The 24,878-nt window shown below is 40.4% G+C and overlaps 1 non-coding gene across 1 annotated transcript; it reads right to left on the bottom strand.

Moving 5' to 3' along the window:
- Nucleotides 1–313: 313 nt before the first annotated feature.
- On the bottom strand, nucleotides 314–416 carry LOC141567958 (U6 spliceosomal RNA). Its single transcript, XR_012491003.2, has one exon. It is a non-coding gene; the product is annotated as a U6 spliceosomal RNA (small nuclear RNA).
- Nucleotides 417–24,878: the final 24,462 nt, after the last annotated feature.

Here is a 24,878-nt window from a genome sequence, read left to right as displayed (position 1 = left end):
TGTGAAAGCCATTTTTAAGGTATAAAGCAATATACACTGATTTGTCCATTTGGACCAGAAAGCAGAATTAGGACTTACGGGCAGAAGTGAATTGAAAGTAGATTTTCATTCAATACAAGAAAGAACTTCAAATAATTAGAACAATCTGAAAACATTGCTTCCTGGCTTTAGCAAGAGGGGACTCTCTGTCATTGACCATGTTCATGCTGAGAGGCGGGCCCATGGAAGGCTAATAGGATTCATTTATTTATTTTTTACTTACTTCTTAATTTATTTTTTACTGCTCCAGTCAATGAATGGGAAACTTTATTGAAAACAAATGGAACGCTTCACGAATTTGCATGTCAGGCGTGTGCAGGGGCCATGTTAATCTTCTCTGTATCCTTAATAGGATTCATTTTTAAATGACAATTAGATAAATTGGTAGAGATTTCTAGAGTTGAGCTGTATTAAGAAGAGTCTGAGATTCTATGTGGGACAGGAAGAAAAAATTATACAATCAATTATTACTGGCTGTCAGGACTGAATGAAATATGCAGTAATGCTCCATATTTGTCTTTACCTCCTTGCTTCTGACACACACACACACACACACACACACACACACACACACACACACACATACCCCCCACGGTTATATACTGAGAGTCTTAATAGGGAGACCATCATTTCTTTGGTTAAAACTCAGCCCCCACATTGGCTACACTGCCTGGAAACTCTTAGTTTGCTGTTTCTTTTTTGAGTTAGTGGGAAAATTTAATATCTATTGTCCCTTCTTTTATCTGGAAAGTGGGATGCTTCGTAAAAATTGGCACATCTTGAGTCATTACTGTTTTTCGACTTTATATAGCAAAAGAAGAGAGATGGATATATAGCTGCGGAGGAAAAAAAATATGCTGAGAACTCATGGGTTCAAAGAATGGCCAGTGGGAGCAGCACCCAATAGGTTTAGATTTTACTAAACACTGGGCGTAATAAGACAACAGGAAAACACGTCTCAACACACGGTATTTAAAATCTGCAATTCTTAGGAAGAGAATCAAAATTCACATTACACTGGTTAAGACTCTCCAGCTGCCACCTTGTATTAAGGAACCACGATGGGTCTCTGCATTTTGTACATTTAATAATGGTCTTGAAGCAGTTACAGCAAAGCTAGCTTATTCTCTGTGATGCTATTCTGCTTTTAGCGCCGCCTTTTCTTACCAGCATACCCTTTGGTGTGCTGCTGGACTGCATTGAAGTCAGGAAGCCTGGTGGAAGTGAGGGCAGCGAACTGTGAAGTGCCTGGGTGGGTAACACACTGGCTCTGGCAGTAGACTCTTCAGAGAGAAAACCAAATAGACTCCTTTCTTGTTTGTTGAGAGCATTAAATGCATGGATGCAGGTACAGCACACAGACTGGATACATACTAAATATTAAACAAATGCTAGTTATTATTGTCATAATAATACTTTTTTTTTTTTTTTGCATTGTCACACATCAAGTCAAGGACTTTGCTAAGTTCTACTTCTAGACAAATGGAGGATTTGTCGTCTCACAATCGAATCAGCCAAGGACAAGAAAGGAAGCAGCCTGACGATTAGTCCAGGTATAGATTTTGGATTTGAATCCTGGTTCATCTACTTGACAGCGAGGTGACCTTAGGCAACTTATTTGCCTTCTCCGACCTCTGTTAGTGGTGGGATGACGTAAGATTACGCATGTAATCAGTCTAAGGCAGTGCCTAGAACCCAGTAACTGCCCATATTTCAAAAGAATAAAAAATGTGAATAGTCTCGTTATTTTTGTACACTTATTTTGATTTGGTTTTCTTTCCCTTCAATCCGTTCTCCACCTTATACCCAAAGCTCCATTTCTAAAGAGTAGATGTGAACACATGGCTTCTCTCCTGTGGGCTCCTTGTTGGTTCTGCTCTACCCTCAGGACGACCAGAGCTGTATCAATACTTTTGTGTGAGCACCAAGCACTCTTTCCTCTAATCCTTTGGGTTCGATCTCCCCAGCCTCTGGTCTTTCGACTCATAAGCATTACCGACCAGTACTCTGTTGGATAGTCAATGGACAGTCTCTGCAGGTGTGTGAATTTTTCTCTGTGCAGCTTTCTCCTCTCTAGTACTTGAAAAATATAGTCACCTGGGTCTTCCCAGGCTCTGCTTCTTCAACTCAAGCATTCCGCCAAACTTGACTCACGTTTCACATCCTTGTACCAACCGAACCTGAAAATCTCTCACTGGGGCAATTGTAGAATTCACAAAATTGTCTGTCTCCCAAATCCTAGCAATCACTGCTCTTTCATTACCTATCTCGACTGCCTTAAAATCACTGTTTCATCTATTTTGTCTAATTTTGTGTTTGTTGTAGGTGGAGGAGTAAATCTGATCTGTTATTCCGTCTTGGCGGGAAGCAAAAGTCTGGTAGCTCATTTATAAGGTGCTCTCAGCCTTGATATCTATAATCTTGGTTCTTCAGCAAAAAGGGTCATGACTTGTCAATGCTTTGCCGAATACAGATGAGAGACAAATATACAACTCTCCACTAGATGGCACATTTTCTTACTATTTTGCCCTCTCAGCCACCATTTTGTCCTCCTTGCCTGGATTTCTGCCTCAGTTTCCCTCTCTTCACCTCTACATTCCTAGCAGAACCCTCCTCTGAAGCCAATGAGACTAATTCCTACTTTTCCAACCAGGCCCGTCACCTTGCACATGTTGCTTGATCAGTATTTTTACTGGGCTGTTACTGGGTGCTCAGATGGTGCTGGATGGGCGCTTCTGGCCTCCCTGTATAACGGATTCATTATGTCCAGATTAAGTATTCCTGCGTACGCTTTATATGCCCCTTGTTCAGACATCCATGGATATAAATTCTTACCAAACCAAGACAGAATTTATTATAATGCTCTGCGTCCTGCTGCCAAATTTTTTTCTCCAGGGCTCTGCCTCTGACCCATTCCTACCACCAGTGGCTGTGAGGACCCAGCATCCCTGAACTCCCAGTCAAGGAAACTGAGAAGTTAACTTGTGACAACCATGAGTTTTGACTTTGGAGAAACATACTAGTGTGCAGAGAAATTCCTTTCAAAATTTAGTAAGTTGTCGAATTAAAACTTGTTTTGCTATCTCAATTTACAGAGGGGAAAAAAATAGCAAACAAACAAGCCAAGAAAAAAAAAAAAAAGGCCAGCAAAGTTTAATTGAATTTCCTAACATCATAGACTAATTAATGTTAAAGGTAATTCTTTTGGTGAGCTATTTATTATTAATATTGTTCCTGAATAAGGATCTCTCCTTCTCCTGCAAGTCCAATTATTGTGGCCCCGTAATTTTTTTTTCTCTAAAACTAACTCAGATAGGGACATTTTTCTTGAAGATTTTTAAACTACCTTCCCAAGCCTTCCTCTTATAACAATATACAAGTGGTACCAGACAGAAACTCTTGATGGCGATTCTTAAGTCATTTCTGACTTCTGAAAGTCCATCGATTCTGCCACAAACTTTTGGGCATCACGTTCTTGCCCTGCAATTTTTAGGATCCCAAGTTATGTAATGTGCACCTGTCAGAGAAGTGGGGTGGCTTATCCTAGAAACCAATGCTCTACAGACCAATGCTTTTTACATTTCAGAAAACGAACCCACTTGATTTTCTTTTTTCTCTCCATGGCAGAAGGGTTTCATATCACACAGTTAGTGTGATCAGCATAAGGGGTCCTTACTTCCTGGAGGTTATTGAAGAAGCAGCCTCACACCCAAGGGTAGAGAACAGGAGTTGGGCCGTGGTGCTCAAGGAATCCCCACCTGGATTAAATCCGGGGAGAATTCAAAGCCGAGGACATGCTGTAGTTCTCCTATCCCTTCCTGCCAACTCCCACCTCATTGCATGGAATGCTTCCGATTTAGAAAAAGTGGAAAGAGAATCTCCAATGTCCAAATGAAATGGAGACAGAGTTGGTCTTAAAACTTAAGTGTTTGTTCCCAAGCATTTTATAGCTTAGAGTCACTATATTTTATATATATACCAAGATGCTCCACTTAATGCAGAGCTGCTCAAACAATTCACAGAAGTCCTTAAGTTCTCACCTTTGACAAACACCAGAATAAACATTAGCGATGTCAGTAAAAGGTGGGAATGGGAGCCATATTCAAGAAGTTAGTTGGGATAGTAGAAGGAAAAAATGAAGCAATTACGAAATAAAGGACTATTTCAAGTCATGTAATCTTGAGTAAATAATAACAGAGGTTTCTGTATGGCACACACACATACCCACAAATGATTCAAAAGATCTCTTGTCTGTTACCCTGGTTCATTCTTTCTCTTTTGTTATTATTTTTTTAAAAAATTTATTGAGGATCAATGTTGCTTTTTGTAGCATCAGACCTTGGGAACCTTATTTATTAATATTCCTCAAACATTGGCAATAGCAACAATAGTTATAACTGCATGGGTACCAGCCATGTGACAAGCACTAGCTAAGTCTTTTAAAATAACTAACTTGACAATAACCAGGTAGTTGTATTATCCCATTTTTCAGCTAAGGAAATAGAATCTCACAAAGGGTAAGTAGCGTGCCCAAGGTCACAGAGCTGGCAGGTGGTAGAGAGTCAGGACTCTGATACCAAAGTCCCTGCTTTTGCAGTTCCTAGAATTGCAGCTGAGTCTAAATTATTCCTCCCGCTCTCTCTGTTCTCCCCACTCCAAGGGTGGTCATCGTTATTATCATCTTGGAGCTGCTTCAAAGACATGGTGGCCCTGCAGATTCAACCACAGGATGAGAAAAGCAAATAAAGTGAGTGTTCATTTTCAGCCTTTATGTGGGTCTTTTCATCTTCAAAGTCCTTTGTGAATATTAAACAATTAATCCCCCACGGAAGTCATCAGCATTGGGGGAAGTGAACGTTTCCATTAATGTTGCCGAATGTCTATTGCTGTTGGTGAAGTTTCGCCTTTCAGACGGTGCTTCTAAAGCCTTTCCATATAAATGAAGCCCATTTTCATTCACATGTCTCTCCCAGGTGTATGAGGGGAGCTGCTGAGATGTTTAAACACTATGCTTTTTAGATACCTCTGAGAAGTTAAAAGGCTTTGCTGGTTCTGCTTCCTGAAAACACACACACAACACACACACACACACACACACACAGAGTTTTATGATAAATCAGAAAAGTTGATGGTGTATGTGTGTGTGTTGCTGGATGCTTGCGTGTTATTCCAGACAAAATGGCGCAGGGAGGAAACGCCACTGCTGTAGCTGACGTTGTAACCAAGCTGCACCTTCATCTCTGTGGAGCATTGGGTTAGCGCATTTAGTGGCCAGGTTGGTGGTTCAAGCTCACCCAGGGATAATCTGATCTTCTTTCCTGAATATGTGAACAGTCCATGTCAGGAATCGATTCCTCTTTTGCAAGCACTGCTGTAGTGTTCTCTGAACCGCTCTGTTAAATCCCACCCACCCCAGGTACTTGTTAAATCTGCAAGTTCCCAGACCCTGATATTCTGATTGCCTTGTTCTGGGAAGGTGTCTTAGAATTTGCATTTTTAAGACACACCCTCTGGCCCCAGGAAATTATTATTAGCATTCAAGTTTGCACAGAATTTGTATGGAAGATAAAATAATTGACTTAATTCAGAGCCTCACTGCCTGGGTTTGAATCTATGGTTCGGCGCTTCTCGCCTCTGAAAAATTTCCCAATACCCATCTTTAGTAGCCACAGCACAGCATCTCACTGTGATTGGCTACATGGTGGTATCTGATACTTTCATTTTATTTTTAAATGATCTGTTTACTGTCGCTCTCTCTTAACTTGATGGGGAAACTGACCTTAAAATGGTTTCCTGCCACATGGAACTGAGCTAAAATGGTGGCCCCAGTGGAGAGAGGTCCCCAGCCTAAGCCCCAGCCCACTTCCGCATAACCCCCTCCAAGCCACACCCCGAGCCAATCACCAGATGACACCTACCCCTTCCCCGACTCAAGGAAGTCCCCAACCGGTAAAAACCTGCTCAAAACCTTGGCTGGGGGCTCAGTCTTTTGGGAAGGATCCCGCTGAGCCTGCGGTGTAATAAAGCTATGTTCTCCCTGATCTCTGCGTGCTGCTTGAGTTTCTTGGTCCTTGCCGTTTTTCTGCAACAAACTTACCACCACCCAAATCTCCCCATCTCCTCTGGTAGTACTACTGGGCCCTGTCAGTTTAGTGAAGAGGAAACTGGGTTCTCAGAATTGCCATCCTTTATGGACAGGTTAGGGCTGGCCATCAGGACCCTTTGCGTGAGATTTGAGAGGTGGGAGTGAATCAGCAGTCATTGTTCTCGGAAGGTTGTCACTGGTGAGAGGTGGTGAGGGACCCAGGCAGAGATGCCAGACATTCCAGTCTGGCCTCACGTCTGCTCACTCCACATCCTGGTCTCCTTCCTGACTTCCAGCTCTGTGGACCCACATGACCACAAGCCTACCAACAGCTCCTTCGCTGTAAACTCACAGAGGTGGAGGTGTGAAGAGCCAATGTTCTTCCTTAGACCTCTACTCTGGGAGGTGGACTTGTCCTTGAATCGAGGGGGGAAACTGATCTCAAATGGTTCCCTACCATGTGGAACCAACCTAAAATGGTGGCCCGAGTGGAGAGAGAAATCCCCAGCCTAAGCCCCAGCCCACTTCCGCATAACCCCCTCCAAACCACACCCGGAGCCAATCACCAGACGACACCTACCCCTTCCCCGACTCAAGGAAGTCCCCAACCCATAAAAACCTGCTCAAAACCTTGCTCGGGGCTCAGTCTTTTGGGAAGGAGCTCGCCAGTGTAATAAAGCTGACTCTCCTAACTCGCTGAGTGCTGCTTGGGTTCTTTCCGGTCTTGGATTCTGCTACAGAATGATGAAGGAATCAGAGTCAGGCAAACTCCTGGTGGCTTTACTTCCAAAGAATTAAGTTCTGTCAATTCTGAGACCTATACTCTCTGTCCATCCCTATTATCTCGGTACCTAGAACAAGGTCTGGCACGCGGTAAGCATTTAGTAAGCATTAGCTGAGTGACCGATGAAAGCGATGGCTTCCTGATCTATACATGGGGAAAGTATGCTTCTCTCACAGAGTTGGGTGAGGACCAGTGAAACAACAGATAAAGAGATCAGTACCATTGCTGGCAGATAATAAGAACGGATACAGGGCTGTTGCTTTTATCGATTTTGTTGTTATGGCTTTGAAAAGATCAAACCTGCCACATGGAGGCAAAAACATTATAAATCTGTGATTCAGTCTATCTCAAGAGTCAGTCATCGCCCAGTCCATCTGGGTTTAGTCTTGCCTTTGCCCTAGAATCATAATATCGTCCCACAAAACTATAGAGCCAGAGAGGATGTGAAAGGTTCCCAGGACGTCACCCATGTTCAAAAGATGAGGAAACAGGGACCTGAGAAGTAAAGAGAGTTGCCCAAAGTTATCCACCAGCTAGAAGAGGTAAAACTAATAATATGCTTTATTAAAGCAGTCATAAGTTCTATCTGTGAACTCATGTAAAATAAAAGTTTTAAAATACTTTATAGCTACATATATACACACATGTGTGTATATATATGCATATGTATATATACACATACATATATACTACTCTGTGTGTATATATGTATACATGCATGGCATGTATACTATATATGTATATATATGTACACTATATATACATATATACATATATAGTGTACATACAGTACATGTATATAGTATACACATACATATAGTACAGTATATAGTATACATATATACATATATAAATATAAATGAACATATGAGTATTCTATATACATGCACTGGTATATGGTAATAGTGTCCTGTTTTCCTGTGATAGGGTGACGACACATCCAGGTCACCTGGGACAATGCAGCTTCTGCCTGTGCGGTGGTTTCATTATTAACAGTACTGCCTTCATATTCAAAGTGTGCCGACTTTTTCAATAAATTATATATTTTCCCTACAGGTTAGGGACAACTTTGTTCTCTGCTTTCTGTCTCCACACTCGGAATGAAGGAGGTTATGGACATGTGAGTGGGGCCGGGTCAACCAGAACGTCACATGCACTTGGCAACAGGAACCACTTTGGAGATGGGTTCATGGTGTGATGCGAGCAACACACCTTTTGCTGCCACTGCCAAATGAGAAGCCGGCTCTTCTCTCTCCTCCCAGGTGGGCCAACAGTGAAGATGCTATATATCCCAGGCGGCCATGGGCTTGAGCAGGAAGCCAGCATGAAAGAAAACACCACCAGGAGATGGGAGGAAAGGAATCCCAGTCACTACCACAAGTCCTTGAACAAGCCGTCTCTGACGCTGGACTAACTCTAAATGCTTTTGCTTAAATCAGATGAATGAGTAAGTTGCTTGGCAATTGCAATGAAAAGCATCATAACTGAAATACTGACTGAAACACATAAAGAAAAAGGGTGGGGCATTTGGTCATTTTCTTAGTCCTCCACCACCATTTTATCGGGGCCACAGTTGTGACTCTGATAAGTTAGAGGGGACGTATGTCCCTGCATATCCTCACTCCCCACACGACCCCCAGGCTATGTAACTCCGTTACAGTGGACTTTGCAATACTGACCACGCCATTCATTCATTCAATGCACATAAATTGAGCACATTATGACCTCAAAAAGTTTGTATTCCATTAGAGGAAAGGATTAAAAAATGAAACGATAACTGCTAAACATAGAGTGAAAGTCCAGGCCTTATGAAAGCTGATTGTAGGGACTATTCCTGACAAAAGTGTGGTGTGAAGCCTCAAGAGAGGAAAAGAAATTGAAATGAACTTTTACAGGATTGGCACAAATTTACTATCTAGTCAAGGCATTGTACTGAATTCTATGAGAAGAGAAGATATGCAAAATCATAGAGATAGCTATTTGGGGAAATGTAAATACTTGCTAGAGAACCAAGTACACTGGAAGAGCTTGGAAGAAGAGTCTAGAGAGAAAACTGGGAGTTCTGGTAGACCACAGAAGTCTTGCACTTTATCCTGTGGACAATGGAAGACCATGAAAAGGACCAGATCAGGTTGTTCTGCTTTTGTCGGGCCACTGTAATAAGATGCTTTGTTCTCCAAGCAACTGCACACAGAATTGCACGGCCTTCTTTATGAACACGCTGCTGTAGAACTTGTGTCCTTCCTAGGAGAAGACACTGCCTAGGAGGGCTGGATTCTGGCCATGTAGATGCACATGATTTAAACCGTTCTCTTCAGTCTGAACCTGTGGGTAATCTCTAGACACCTTCTGCTGTCGTGGTTTTATTTTACTCCTTCCTCCTGTCCCGGATCAATTTTCTTTTGCTTTGACTAATCCTTCCTTAATCTCTCCTGCCGTGTCTTTCCTTTTGTGTCTTACAGTCCCAGGAATCATATTTGCCTTTTAGAAAGACCGTTATATGGACAACAGCTTTGAACAGGGTGAAACTGAAGGCAGTGAGAGGAGATGGGAAGTTGTCACAAAAATGCAGGGGGATGGAGAGGGCCAGATGATTCAGAACCATAGTTACCACGTGTGTGCAATGGGATGAATGCAGTGGGGTCTGTGGATCAAAAAGCACTTAGCATATGTGGAAGCTTAAGCTACATCCAGAATTGGATTTCCAGGCTCAGTAAATTTACAATATGCTTCCTCCATCCCTCCCCACCCCCTTGCTCCTCAGCTCAATGAAATAACTAAATAATTAAATCCTAAAATGCGTCTAGGATATGCTTTGTTGTTGAAACACATCTGCTACATGTTGGAGAAGCCCATCCCGGCAGATGTGCCTTTGCTTTGGCTTGTTTGTTTATCTATGGAAATGAATTTCCTAAACCTCCTCTCCTGCTAAGCTTAATAAAAAGGAATCTTTTCCACACTCATCTTCATCATGATGCCCCTTGTGGTCTTTTATCAAACCATTGAGGACATATGCTGTGCAGCTAATTATTATTATTTTTTTTTCTCCTACTGCAGTGCATTAATCCAACGAAAGGCCATCTTCAGCTCAGGATTTAAAGCAGTGGAAGTAATCTGCACAAAGCCTTCTCTCCCAAAGAAAACAGAGTCTGAAGCTGGATGAAAAGAGGCGGGCACCCTGGTATAGTGCAGGCTATTTTTTGAGCAATTACTTGATGGAATTCAGTTCAAGTGTTGCCCACCAATAAACTAGGAGATGGAAAAAACAAATAATGAATTGAGATGGCATAGTTTGAAGATGAACCAAAAAGTGTACATTCATCCAATTTGGGGAAGATGGGGAGCTGCGGAGAACAAGTAGACAGGATTCGATATACTGTCCATAAAAATCACGAACATAAGGGAAGACGATGTAATAAAAGTCTTGGAGATATTCATGGTTCCTTTAGTGAAAGAGCCACTAGGGAACTCTTAGGAGAGGCATTTGCTTTCTGTTTACACATGGAGACGGTCAGGAGACTACGGACTCAAAAAGATGTAACTAAGTCATCTTTGAAATACAGATGAGGGAGGGAGCAAAAGGACATATTAATTAAAGTCATGTTATGGCCCAGCTTAGCGGCATGAGAGGCCACAGGGGCTATTTTAAAATAATTTGCCGGTGTCATAAGATTGAAACAGGAAAAATATATGTATATATTTTTTCCTTTAGGGTGAAATAAGCATTTGACTCATGAACTTCATTTTGTGTCGCATTTAATTTTACTAAGTCCCCCAAACCTGATGTTTTATTCATGGTTGAATTTCCTTAGTAGTATTTGGCTTATATTTTATAGATCAGTGTCCTGTTAAAAGAGAATTATTGTATTGTAAAATGAAACTAGTTTACTTTTTGTCCGTGTGGAAAGAAACCTTTTTTTTGAGTGTGTGTGTGTGTGGGGGGGTCTGTCTAGATGTTTGTAAAATGTTTTTCTTTTTTTCCAAACTTGAAATCCATGCTTCTACCAGGGTGTCTACATGTATGACTCTAATTTTGCTTAGCAGAAACTGACCTCTTTCCATCTGCATCCTTAGGTCATCAGATCAGAGAAGATCTCATCTCTGAAATACTCCATCACTGCATTTGCTGCATTCATCAGTTTCCTTTTTCAGGTATAGCAATTACCCAAATACTGGCCGATTATTCTCTCTTTCCTAGTCTTGAGTGATCAACTTCACGCTTGTCTCCTCTCTTTCTTTTCTTTTTTTCTTTTTTTATTAGTTTCAGGTGCACAAAACAAAATAATAGTTAGACATTTATCATTTATATCCCTCACACAATGACAACACCCCTCCCCCCATCCACTACCCCTCTGACATCGCACACAGCCATTACATTTCCACTGTCTCTATTCCTAATGCTGTACTCCGCTTCTTGTAACTGTATACAGATATATACATTTGTAGTTGACATTCATTATTGTTCAGCTTCAGCTTCAGGTGTACAGTGCAGTGATCAGGCATCCTCTCTTTATTTTCATGTCTTTGTTTTCTCAGGTTTTCAAATCCTGATTTGATTTTCCACATTTTTATCTTTTTGTTTCCCTCTGTATCCAATGTGGTCTATAATTCTGCTACTATAATTTTGGTATGTTTGCTTTATTTTTTTTAAAGCTCACTTAACTTTGTTTTCATCCCATTCTGTTGTTCTTTTATTTTATCCTAATTTCCTTTGTGACATTTTGTTCCTGTTTAATGGATTTTTATTTTCTTGGCTTATTTGATTGAATATTCAATTTTAAAATTTTCTTTTGGATTGCAATATATCATTTTCAAAATCACATTCTTCTTATAGTTTCCTCTCCTTTTCTGCAATTTTTATATGTCATATATAGATATTAGACTCTCTTTACTAAGCCTTGAATAAAGTGTCTCCAGACTGAGTGTTTGCCAGTAATTTATGGATTTCCCTTAACTCATTTGTCTAATGCTGGGATGCCATCTGCAATCTATAACTGGAGTGATGGGCAAGGTTCCCAACCCATTTCCAGATTCCTGTTAAGATATCCAGGTAAGATGCGTGGGTCTACTGTATTCAACTGGGAACCTTTCCGTCTCTACTGCATACGTGACATGCTCTATCTATCTCCAAAATGCTGTTTCTACATACTTTTTGTATTCGTTTTCGTTGTTTCCATTAAGGATCATACTTCCCAAGGTCTCCTCCTCAACTCCCGACATTTTCTGCTCTGCTGTATTCTTTGGGGGTAGAAGACACAGATGGAAGAGAAAAGAACTGATTCTTTGGGAAAAAAGTCCGTGCCCATGCATTAGAAGTGTAGGTGCCCAGTTTTAATTCCACAGAAACCAGAGGGTCTACATCAGGAGGACAATCTGAGATGAAAGCATTTTCTTCTAATCATCTTTGAGGCCTACTTTGAACATGAATAAAAATATTTGCTGAAGACTGGGTGGATGCTTTTTGAATTTTTATTGCAATATATTTCATTGGATTTCAAATGAGTAAGACTTCTTCTCAAATTCAAGTCTTAATTCAGGAGGGGTGAGCTTGTGCTTTGTTCACTGTCTTCACGGATAGTGGTAGAATGCACGCGCTGTAGTGGAAGTTGCTAAAATGCCAGAGACCATTTCAATCTGGAAGGCACCCAGCAATTAGCATCTGTTCAGCGCTTGGAACATGGTAGGTGGCTTCCATAGAAATAAACCTTTGGGATATAATAACCCATTTATAATTTCAGGGCTACGTGCTCTGTAAATCACCTAATTTCCCTCACATCAGTCTGCATTTTGGTTCTCACCTAAAAGTTTCAGAATAACTATTTTTTTTTTTTTTTTTAAAGCTAAGACTTGGGCTGAAATCATTTTTGTCACCATAGATTTGAACATGAGAAAAGGAAACAAAAGAAGGAAAACTCCATTCTGCCTCACACACGGAATCCTCACAACCACCTCTGACTTGTGACTATGATTCCATTTCTTAGACGAGGAGAGTGAGGTACAGCAAGGAGTGACATGTACCAGGTGACATAGTCAGTAAGTGAGAGCCAGGAGCTTTCATTCAAACCCAGGTCTGGCTGAACTCAGAGGTCAAATTTCTACTGCTATGTATGTCATCTACCCACAAGTACAACAAGTTCAGGAAGGGTACCTCTCAAGTACATTTCTGGTGTCCACATGCATACGGTGCAAAGATGTCCTGCCTCACGTCCCTCGTGTCTTATAGAAACCCTTATTCTTGCTTGTTACAGTCTCTTCTTCCCTTGGGACCTGGCATAGGTCCAGGAGAGAAAGAAGCGAGAGGCCAAACAAGTAAAACTCTTCACTGCCCTGGACCTTTCCCCTCTCCTGTAACACCCAGGACTTATCTATAGACCAAGCAGGTGCTAAAGTCATTAAATACTTGAATAAAATGACTGCTTTTCCTACATAAACATAAATTCATCTAAATTTCATGAATACTGTTGATTTTTGGGTGTTTTTTGCAACGGGTAGACAGTTTTCTGCACTGCCCCTGCCATTCCACCACACCTTTAATCTTGGGGGTGGGGGTGGGGGGTCAGTATTATCAAACTGATATGTGGGCATGGAGGAAGGGTGGATATAGCCAGGCCTGGGGATACAAGCCTTTGCTAGGGAAAAGAGCAAATGTAACTGCTGCAGACGTCTGTAAAGGAAAGAAAAGTGAATAGTGCTTAGAAAGCTGTGATGGGAATCTCCCCCCAGCACATCAGCTCTGGATCAGGGGTGACACTGTCTCCTTAGAGTGGACTAGAGGGTAAGGAAGTGGAGGCATGGTTCTCATATCACATACATTGACCTATCAAATTATCGGCCACCAGATATTACACAGATTGTCTTTTGCAATTTAAAAAAAGATGTGCGATTGCCATGAGTACCTTCCATGATCAGTATTTTCACACTCATATCGCTCTTACTACCAGAGGGTTTTAGAGTCTATGCTACCATCATCTACCTTGGTTCTACGTGACCAAGAAATAGGCATAGGCCATGGAGTATTTCTTACCATACTCCCATAAACAATTAAAATTCCCCTCCCTACTCTCCCTTTCTCCTCTCCTCCTCTTGCCGGCTTGCTGTGCTTCAATAGCTTTTTTGCTGTATTTGGAGATTTCTATAAAAAAAGTGTTTCGCCTGTGCTCTCCAAGCTCATTTTAGATCAGGGACAAAGAAAGGTTAAAACCAGTTCTGGGGAAGAATGATTAATTCTTATGGATCATAGGAACTCTTTCAGGAGCAAGCGAGCTTTCTCTGTGTCATTAAATAGTGTGTCGTCCATCCTTCTTGGTATTGTCCCAGAGAAGATGTGTCCAAGAATTACACCTTTGCTAGCTGTGTCTACACAGCATCAAGAAGCTAGATGCAGGCGACAAACAAACAAACAACAAATCAAATAACAAGTACAAAAATCAATTGCTGGGGGACTCGTTTCATATATAGTAAGTAAGTGGAGGTTTGATTGTTTTTCTCATCTAGATGTTAGATGCCCACCTCTGATTTATTGTTTTACACCCAAAGCACCTAACTCTCTGTCTTGCACCTGGCATATATGCCTGGTAAATATTTATTGAATGAATAAATGCATGAAGAGAACACATGGAGGTGGGTAGCTGATGACATTATATCAAAAGGGCTTGAAGAGCTAAAGCCTGGAGACACTCTTTTACCCTGACAGTGATAAGATTGAAAGAAAATGGAATTTCTCTGTTAGTTTTGTGTATTATGATTTTATGAATCCCCGAACACAATATTCTCAATCATTGCGTGCTCGACAAAGGTAGCAGACGAGGGAGAGCCCTTCAACTCAGACGACACTTCAGTTACAGTTGCAGGAGCTACACTCCCAGTCTCTGTGAGCAGTCCATCCATATATCTAAATCCACAAGTGGTTACATATAAAACAAGGAGTTAAAAGGAGAGCATACCCACGGTTATTCCATGTGGTGGACCGTAGGACAAGGGTCCAGAGGGTATTAAGAACAAAGAAGCAGATTTTAGCCAAATGTTAGAAATGACTGGTCAACAACATGAACTGCCACCTAATAATGAAAGAGCAGATGCATGAAGTAGTCAGTCCCTCCCACACTGGAGCTATTCAGCACATTCTGTGTTTTGTAAAAGTTTTGACTCAATGGCTTATATGTTGGCTGGGGAGTTTTGGGTGAAAGTCACAGACACTGGCTCTAGAATTTTTAGGCCAAGAGAGAAACATGTTAGAAGGCTGATTCAAGGAACGGGACACACAGGAGGGAAGAGAGGCTCAAGAGTTGGTTTGGAATGGGATTCAGGAAGTTCCAGAGGCTCCAGATGCCATCTCTTTAATGAATGAGAACTCCAGCTGTTTTCAGTATTTTCATCATGCTTACTCGTAATTCAAGTTTCAGAAATGAAGCATCGGATGGACCCTGTCTGTTGAGTTATGTACCTAGTTTTCTGACTAGATTATTTGATTAATTCGCAAATCACACTATAAGTACTGAAGAGGTTAATTCCTCAAGAGGAAATGAGGGTGCAATTTCCAAAAGCAAATGTAATGAATCCTGGCTAAACGAAAAACAGCAAAGGCCCACTGTATCCTCTAATCCCCTTCCAGCTCGATGGTTCTGTGGAGCTCTGGTAATACCACACTGGGAACTGTGGGGAGCCATGGTTGCAGTTAACTTTAAAGCCTTAACAGAATGGCTCGGTTTATACTTAACCTATTTCCTCCCACTGAGGCAATTGTCTCTGCCTGCATCTGGAGAGAGCTTGCATGCTGCTCAGGAATGTGGTGGGAGTGGCCAGTTCCCAGAACAGAAGGCTGATGCCTATCAGGGCTATTGATAAGATAATTACATTTGGGAGTTTCAGTAAATTTTGTGTCTCCTGTGTTAAAGTTAAAGTTTTACTGTTAACTAGGTAATGCATTTTTGTACTTGTTAAACTGCACGTCCACAGAAGGTATAAATTCTGGGGACAGAATAAACTCAGGGTCTCCAGGAACACTGGGGTCCGCGATCGCCATCATCAAAGTGTGAGTGCCTTTTTTTCATTCCCACTCCCCTTGTCAGGAACCGTTCGACTCGTGGCGGCTGGCCCGCTGCAGGGAACTCAAAATGGATGGGGTTTGTGACCTCTTGTCTCACTCCATGAGCCTTTTGTCCACACACAGAACATTGCCTACCATTCCTTATGGTAACCATGAGCAAGACTCAATGCACAACTGGACGTGTCCACTATCTCCACCCAAAGTGCAGTGTGCCTCTTGGGGTAGAAGAAAGCCATCAGCCCGGGAAGCAGCATTTTCTGTCTTCTATTGCAAGTGTCTGTTCTGATTCAATTCCACTGGATAATTCAAATGCATTGTCCATTGCCTATTGGCGGACTCTGCCGCCTAACATCCTGTGTCAGCCACATACATGCTGTCACCTATGCAAATGATTGAACCTCTATACGTGTCTTAACTGTTGTGTGTTTTTTGTTTGTTTGTTTGTTTTTTTCATGTACCAACTTCATAGGCTTATTGTATGTAAAAGTTAAACCAGATAACACATGTAATGAAATCAAACAGACTGGCACCTTTTCAGCCCTCACAAGAGACGACTGTTGATAACATTTTTGATAATATTAATATTACAACTACCAGTGTCATGACTATTACTTCATTGAGTGGGTTAAATTTCCAATACCCATGGCTGATCCAAGGCACATCTGCAAAGATGGTCAAGTTCATCTACTAGACATTTTTCTTCCGGAAGGCAGAGAAAAGCTCCTAATGTGTAAGTAAAATGCTATAGAAGAAGTGGAGAATAGGAGCCCAATGCTTGCCCTTCTCTCCATGCGGAATCCTTTGGAAATGACTCTCTATCCTGTGCCAAACAGAAACTTTTAGAATAATCACATACTTAAAGCCAAACAAAACAAAGCAAATGAAAAACAAACAAAAGCAAAAGCCTTTATTTTCTCTTTCCACCCAGGGCTTAGCTTTTGAAAGACTTTTTTACCCTCGGTATAAAAAAACCTATCCATTTGCAAACAGAGAAGACATCGCTGAATTGTATTATCCCCCTGCATAAGCCAATTGCTGTTGGCATCGGCACCTAGAGCCTTCCAGTACTGCTTTCTCTGTACATAAATTTTTATAGAAACAAATTTGAATGTAATATAATTTAAATGGTTTAGAGAATGAAGGGGGTACAGGTTTATAGCTTTGAGGGGGCCAGCTCTGGATACCCCATGAAGTGGAAAATCACTTAGGACACAGAGCCCCTTTTAGGTTACAAAATCCCTTGGCCATAATGACCCTTCATCCAGTAAAGCCTACGGAAATTCCACCTACTTGATTCACAGAATGCTGTGCTACAGGAATAACATTCCTGCATCCTCCCCTTAGTGACCTTTGTTTAATTGGGGGGGGGGGAGGGTATTAAAATTTCAAACTGAAGTATTTCAGTGTCATCAGGACCATTGAAATGTTTGGTTTGCATGACTACTGACATAACAATGTGCATTCTATGTGGATAGTCTTCCATTCAATACTCTCACAAAAACACTGGGAGGAAGTAGCAAACCCATTTCACAGATGTGGAAACTGGAGCTCAGAGAAATGGAAAGATTTGGCCCAGTTCACGCAACTTGTATAGTGACAAAGTCCTCTATTTTGACATTAAAACCTTCTCTTTATTCTCTCCAGTTGCTGTGTCATTGTTTTAAGGCTGAGGTTACCATTTGTCTTTTTCTAAAAAAAAAAACACTCTGGGTCCTGAAAGAGGGTTTCCAGGTTGTCGATCCCAATGAACCTTCTTTGAAATTGGCAGCCATTGAGATAATCTTTTAGGAAACCGAAGAGCTGAAGTGGAGAAGGCTCAAAGAGACAATGAAAACAATGCATTTATTGGGGCTTTTTGCTCATTCTCTCAATTATTCAGACAGGATCAAGAAGAAGAGTGAAAGCACAGTAAGATTCCATTTCACTGTTAATGGATTTTAATTCAACACAAAATGGAAGCATCTATCATTCTTTGCAGATCTAATATCCCATTACTCTTCGGAAGTATCATTCGCTGACTGATTTAATCAATGTTGGCATGGATACAAGTCTAGTAAAATGCAGGATATTTTAATACAATTTACATTTTTTCTCCAATTACCATTTACCTCACCTAATACTTGCCACATGGCAAACTTGTCCCCATTCCAGATATCAGTTCTCTGGCATTTTTTACTTTATAAATAACATTTAATATTATTTTTCGTAATTGAATTTTCCTAATTCAATTACAAAAAATAATATACGGCCACTAAATGGTATTTGGAAAACATGAAAATTCATAAATGAATAAGCTAAAGATCACTGTGGTCCAATTACCAGAAACAAAGACAATTAACAGTGTAGGATGTATGACTTTTTTTACTATACATTTGCATATATTTTTAACAAAATTCAGATCTTTTCTATATAAATTAGTAACTTGCTTTTTCAAATTTAATAATGTACCATAAATAATTATTTAAGTTATTAAAAGTCTTCTAAAACTTTACTTTTAAAAGCTGATTATGTGGTTCCATAAATTTAAAAACTAATTTTTTATTGTTGGGTATTAGGTTTTTCTAACTTCTCGATTTTTATAATTTATCTTTAACATTGTTAAGATATTACTGTGTATAAATTGTGCATTCTGTATCTGTTAGGAATATTTATGGCTCAAAGTTTAGAAAACCCAACTAATAGTGAATGATATACATATTTTCCCAATGTAGTAAGACATCTGCATGTAGAAAATCAGGGCCTGTGTAGTGGCTAAGTGACAACAAAGACTCAAGTTCCATTTTTTCTCTCCCTGGCCTGAGAATTTACTTTTTATATCTATGCTTTTGCAACTCATTGTTTCAATATGGCTACCATAGCTTCAGGTATCATATCTATACTCAAAGCAGGAAGAAGTGGGAGGGAATAATTACTAACGCAGGTGGCCACTGATATCTTATTGGACAGATCTGTGACATGCGTCTGCTTTAGATGCAAAGAAGTCTGGGAAAGCAAGTATTTAGCTCTTCTAAACTCCATATAAGATGAGGTCAAGAAAGAAAGGGGCTGGAAATAGCTGTTAGACCAGGCAACCAACAATGTCTGCCATAATATCTGTAATACAACATATGAGTTTTCTTCCTGTAGGAAAAATCTCTAGAAGGGATAACCTTAGAACTGAATTTTTTTCTCTAATGTAAAAAATTTTTTTCTCTAATGTAAAAGTAATATATGTGCATTGCAGAAAATTAAACCAAAAAGAAAAATCCTCAAAAAAATCATAAAAAAGAAAATATTTTATAATTTTATCAAGAAGAGATAATCACTTAATCTTCTGACAATGTTTTATATACATCCAGTCTTTATCCTATGCTAGCTCAGACAACTCTATGTGGAAGCAGAAATTAGACACTACTGTAAGAGACACAATTACCGTGTTTCCCCGAAAATAAGACCTAGCCAGACCATAGCTCTAATGCATCTTTTGGAGCAAAAATTAATATATAGACCAGGTCATATATAATATAATATAATATAATATAATATAATATAATATAATATAATATAATATAATATAATATAATATAATATAATAAATACCAGGTATAATATAATACTGGGTCTTATATTAATTTTTGCTCTAAAAGACGCATTACAGCTGATGGTCTGGCTAGGTCTTATTTTCGGGGAAACAGGGTACTAGTCTTAAGAATCTCTAGATGAATGCCTGATGAACAGATGTTCTGAAGTTCAGTCCAACAACTGTTTTTAGTCTTGTGCTACAGAAAACTGTCGACCCTCAGTAAGTTCATTGATTATTGGGGGGGGCATGCATTAAAACAAATACACATATATTATGATGTTTTTAATAATATAATTATATGCAACGTATTAAAATAGTACAGAGCAGAAGTGGTTCTTCCTGGGGCGTGGATGGGGGTTGAAAAGCTTCTCAGAATAGATGATTGTGGAATGTTTTAAACAGTGATTTTCCATGGGGACAAGGGCAGGTTGCATGACAGAAATGTGCCTTGGAGATTCCAAAAAGCATGTAGAAGGCAGGGAGGACTGAAACCAAAGAGTGGAGACTTGAAATGACAAATAAATGGGGGCTTAACAGATGGTAAAGTTTGAAAGATGGATATTTTCAGAAAGCAGATAACACTGGAAAGACAGAAACAAGACTCTAAAAGGCGTCACAGTTCATGGAACAAAAGGGCGACTCTGTTGTGCCCTGGTGCTAAGGTGGGGGGCGAAAGGGGGGTTGGTCTTGGAATGGCACTGAACCCAGGAGGTGTCGGATCACATTACCTGTTAGAGAGATCAGGCCATTGGCAATGTCGCATGGAGATGCATGAAGACAAGGCAGGCAACCAGTTAAAAGCCTATTGCAACAAATTATATAAATGTCTAACCACCATGCTGTACACCTGAAACTAATATAAAATAACACGCAATGTCAACTGTAATTGAAAAAAAAAAAAAAAAAAAGAGTCATTGCAACCATCAGTTCTACCTCCTCTAGAAGCTTCTCTCCCTGGAGAATGCACCCCTGCGGAGCTGTTGGTGTGCTCTAATGGAAAATTCCATGATCTGGGAGCTCCGAGGATAATTATCCTCGACAATGTTATCACCCTTGTTTCAATAGCTGTCATATCTTGATAACTTGGACATTCCCATCAGCAGAGCTACTAGGAGCTTCAGGTTTCCCAAGCAGCTGCTTTTAAAACTGTTTGCTAGGGAACCAGCATTCTGCATAACTGCTTCAGGCAGGAGAGGGCAGCCGAACCTGTGAGGTTCAATTCGATTCCACACTTCCGCACCCCAAGTTTAAAGGAACAGTTCCACATTTATTTATTTTACATTGTCACAGGATAAAGTTTTTCCACCCCCATGTCCTGCCTGGGTCCTAAACCTTCCCAGTTCATTCCTTTATTGGCCAGGCACACACAGTAAACTAGCAAAAAGGAAGAAGGCCTTTTGTACTACAGTTCAAAGCACAGAAAAGAAGCTGAAACTGTCTTAGCTTAAGGCCAAAAGCATAGGGAAAGAGACAAAACAAAACAAAAAAAAACAACTGTAAGAGTCGAATTGCCTGATGGATGTGTGACTTTGCAAAAGAATATTCTTCTTCCTCTTTCTTCTTCACCTCTATGCAACTCAAATTTGAGTGGTTATATTCAAGCAAAAATCTAATGGAATAAAAAGACTCCTGAGACCAGGAAGACAAGCAATGTGGCAGAGCATCTGGGGTTGGGGAGAATAATGGGAGACGGGTGTAGGAGTCAGGGGCACGGCAAGGGAGAAGTTGAAAGGAAGAGGGTCCCAGAGATGGGTGCAGTTGGGGTCGTGCCAGTTAAAGACAAAGGTTCTCAGTGCCCTCCTAGGTGCTGGCAGCCTGGGTGGAACAGAATAAAGAACCATTTCCAATTCCCCAATAATTCCCAGACTCCGTGTGGATTATAATGGGCTAAAAATAAACCTGAAGAAAGGGAAAGGCCATATAGGTGGTAGCTTCAGATTTTCTGAGACGCAATAACTTACAAGCTGTAAGATTTTAAGCTAATTAATTCACTCTTTCATTTCTCAGTTTTCTCATCTATAAAATGAAGATTAAACTAGGACATATTTCATAAGTTGATGAAAGGAGGAAATAAGATAAAATGTGCCAAGTGCTTAGGGGTAAGCAAACTTTCTCTGTAAAGGACCAGATAGTACATATTTTCAGCTTTGCAGGCCACACCATCTCTGTCACAACTACTGAACCCTGCTTTTGTAGCAGGGAAAGCAACCACAGATGACATGTGAAAAAATGTGTGTGGCTGTGTTCCAATCATGCTTTCTTTACAAAAATAGGTGGTAGGCCAGATGTGTCCTATAGCTGTACATTATGGACCCACAGTTTAGAATATACTGGATACACTGCAAATGATTCATAAGTATTAGCTGTTATTATTATTATCATTACTAGTATTACTATCTGATCACCGCATCCTTCCAGATAATTTTTGTTTGATAATTAGCCAATAGCAACATTTTTTACATTAATGTCCTATACCAATCTTCCAAAGTCAAGGTCATAACAGAGATTACATTACATTGGACTTCCACATTGAGTTTACTTTCATAAACAAGTTCTCCTTTAAAGATATATGTATCTATATACTAATAAACTAGAATATATACATTTCTAGAATATATATACTACTTTTTATGTAGAGAATATGTATATTAGTTTTATATAGAATATGTATATTTTCTGTATATAGTCTTTCTATATAAATATATAATACATATCCTATATATAAAAATAGCACACATATTAATATATATATACACACACACACATTAATAAACTAGATTTGGCAAAACTTCCTTCTTCCGTCACAAATGCTTATAATCTCAAATGCTCACAACTCCTTTCCATGAAGAAGTGCGTTTCGAGACTGGTTTGTCGGATGCAGGCTTTTGTACAGCTTTTACATGGATGAGCGCCAACTTTTAACAAGGCTCGTTCTCCTCGACACCACCCTTACTGCCATAACTGTTACCATCATCTAGAAAATTTTCCTTTCTCAAAGAGAGCACCCAGGTTTCCAGGAGCTGGTTCTGCCAGCCTCTCGGCACCTTTCCAGTGGGCCCATCTGCTTGCACTGCTCAGTCAAGGCCTAATGGCTCAGAACATACGGCTGGGGCTTCTCATTGTGGAGCCTCGAAGCTGACAAATACTTGAGAACACACATGTGGTGTGGGAGCTATGTTGGCTCAAAGAATCTTGGTCTATTTGCAAATCTGAGGCTCATGGGGAAACGACCTGAAGTTCCTGTGAGGGAAGAAGAACCTTTCCATTTTCACAAGAATAAGTGGAAATGTTTATATATGAGTATTATACTATTTCTTCTACACAAATGCAAAAAGCGAGGCTCAGAACAGTTAGAAGGACATGCCCCAGTTGAGACTGAGAGTAAGTGGCAGAAACTAAACTGGTTTGTGAATAGTCTGACTACCACAACAGAGCTCTATGTTAATATTTATTTAATCAGAACATCCCACTTTCCAACCACTCCAAATAAATAGAATTTTACTATACATCGGAACATTAAATGGTCTGCGAATAGACGACGCTGCAGAAGTAGATTTGGGCGCAAATACAGCTGGACAAAATATATTGGAAAAATCCCCGAGAGGGGAGCAAAGCAGGGAAAGTTTATATCTGAACAGGGAAATTTAAGCAGTGGGACCCCCTTTTTATCAGGTTGTCAGGCTCTGTGCAACCACCGTCCTTTCAAGAGCTACTTATCCTGGGGAATGAATCAATAAACAGGGAATGGTCCTGTTTTCATGCAGCTTCCTGTCCAGTGGGGGGTTATTGAATCAGCTAGGGCCTGCGAATAAAAGCAACAGCCCTAACAAAGAGTTTAGCTGGAGAGAGTCTAGTGAAGGATTTACTGAGTGGTGAGCAAAGTAAAAGGAATGGAAGGAACAAGGAGGCCCTTTGGGACTGACAATAGCAGGGACGCTGGTACCATCTCTCGGACTGAAGAGGCAAGAGGATGGAAGAGTGTTATCAGCCTGGTGAGAAAGCGGAACCCCAGAAGAGGGCTGCCTCACAGGACTTTTGGCTGCAGAGGAACATAACCAGAGACAGAAAACCACTGTAAAGCAGGCAGGGAGTCGCGGTGGGAAATCTATTTTCCTGCTCTCCAAACTCCTATCCATGCTCCCCAGTGGCAGAATCCCAGCTGTAACCAGAGAGCCTGGGAGATGTAGCCCTGTACAGTTCAGTTTCTTGAGGCACAGAACATGGCTGGGAAGAGTGGAGAATGTTTTTTTTTTGTATAGGATGTTAAAAATTAAAAATAATCTGCTTACTTAAGGTATGTTCTCAAAGTCTAGCACCCATGAAAGGCACATGGTAGACCCTCAATTCAGGCTTATTTAATGGAAAATGGTATAATGGACATAAATGGGTTTGGGAGTCAGCTAAACATGGACTAGAACCCCATCTCTGTCGCTGTATAGCTGGGGGATATTGGACAATTTCCTTAAACTCTTTGTTCCAATTTTCATAACCATGAAATGGAAATAATAGTGTCTTCTTCACAGGGTCCTGGTAAAAAACAAGAGTGTTTCTTTTTCTAAACATGTGGTACATAGGAAACTTTCAAATAGTATTATGCTCTCTCCTATCTTCTTTTATGCCATTGCATCCTTATTACTATAATTCCAGGAATTTATAGCCCAGAAAGCCTAAAATTCAATGTTGGACATAACTGGCAAATATTTTAACAAACTTAAAAGTGTTGAACACAATCCCTCAAAATAATAGCAGAAGTGAAATAACACTGGTCTTAAAAGAGATTAAGGAACCAACCTAAAGATTACTGTCATCTAAAATTCCACTCCTCAAAATAGCTTTTTGATTTTTACATCAAAGCATTTTGGACAATCGTTTAAAAATGTTATAAAAGTGATCATCCCTGGGGTGATGAATGTGTTTCTAATCTCTCCCTACTCTGCTCCTCTCCTACAGAGTTATTTGTCCAAAACCAAAATGGATTATATCACTTTCCTCATTTAAACCTAGCTCCCTGTGTCCATAGCACGAAGTTTAAACTCCTTAGCAAGACATCCAAAAGTTTTCCCAGTTCAACTCCAAAATACACCTCTAATCCAATCTCTTAGCACTGCCTCTACTATAGCTCAGCTTCACTCAATGAGTCAGGCAATGCAATCCATTTCCGTATCTGCGTTCCTCACTGTTCCCTCTCTCTGTATCTCCCTCCTTGGCCAGGTGACACCTTATCGGTCCTTCCAATCTTAGCCCCAGTGTTGCTTCTTTGGAAAATCGGTCATTCCCTCTCCTCTGTTCCCATAGTGCCTTGTTATAAGTCTGAACGCGGTCCCTATATTATCAATAGTTGTATGTCTGTCTTTCTAGCTAA

Source organism: Rhinolophus sinicus, chromosome 6 (assembly GCF_057876585.1).
Source record: "Rhinolophus sinicus isolate RSI-liver-muscle chromosome 6, RSI-T2T, whole genome shotgun sequence".
Classification (NCBI taxonomy): Eukaryota; Metazoa; Chordata; class Mammalia; order Chiroptera; family Rhinolophidae; genus Rhinolophus; species Rhinolophus sinicus.
This window is presented reverse-complemented; position numbering and strand designations above follow the sequence as displayed.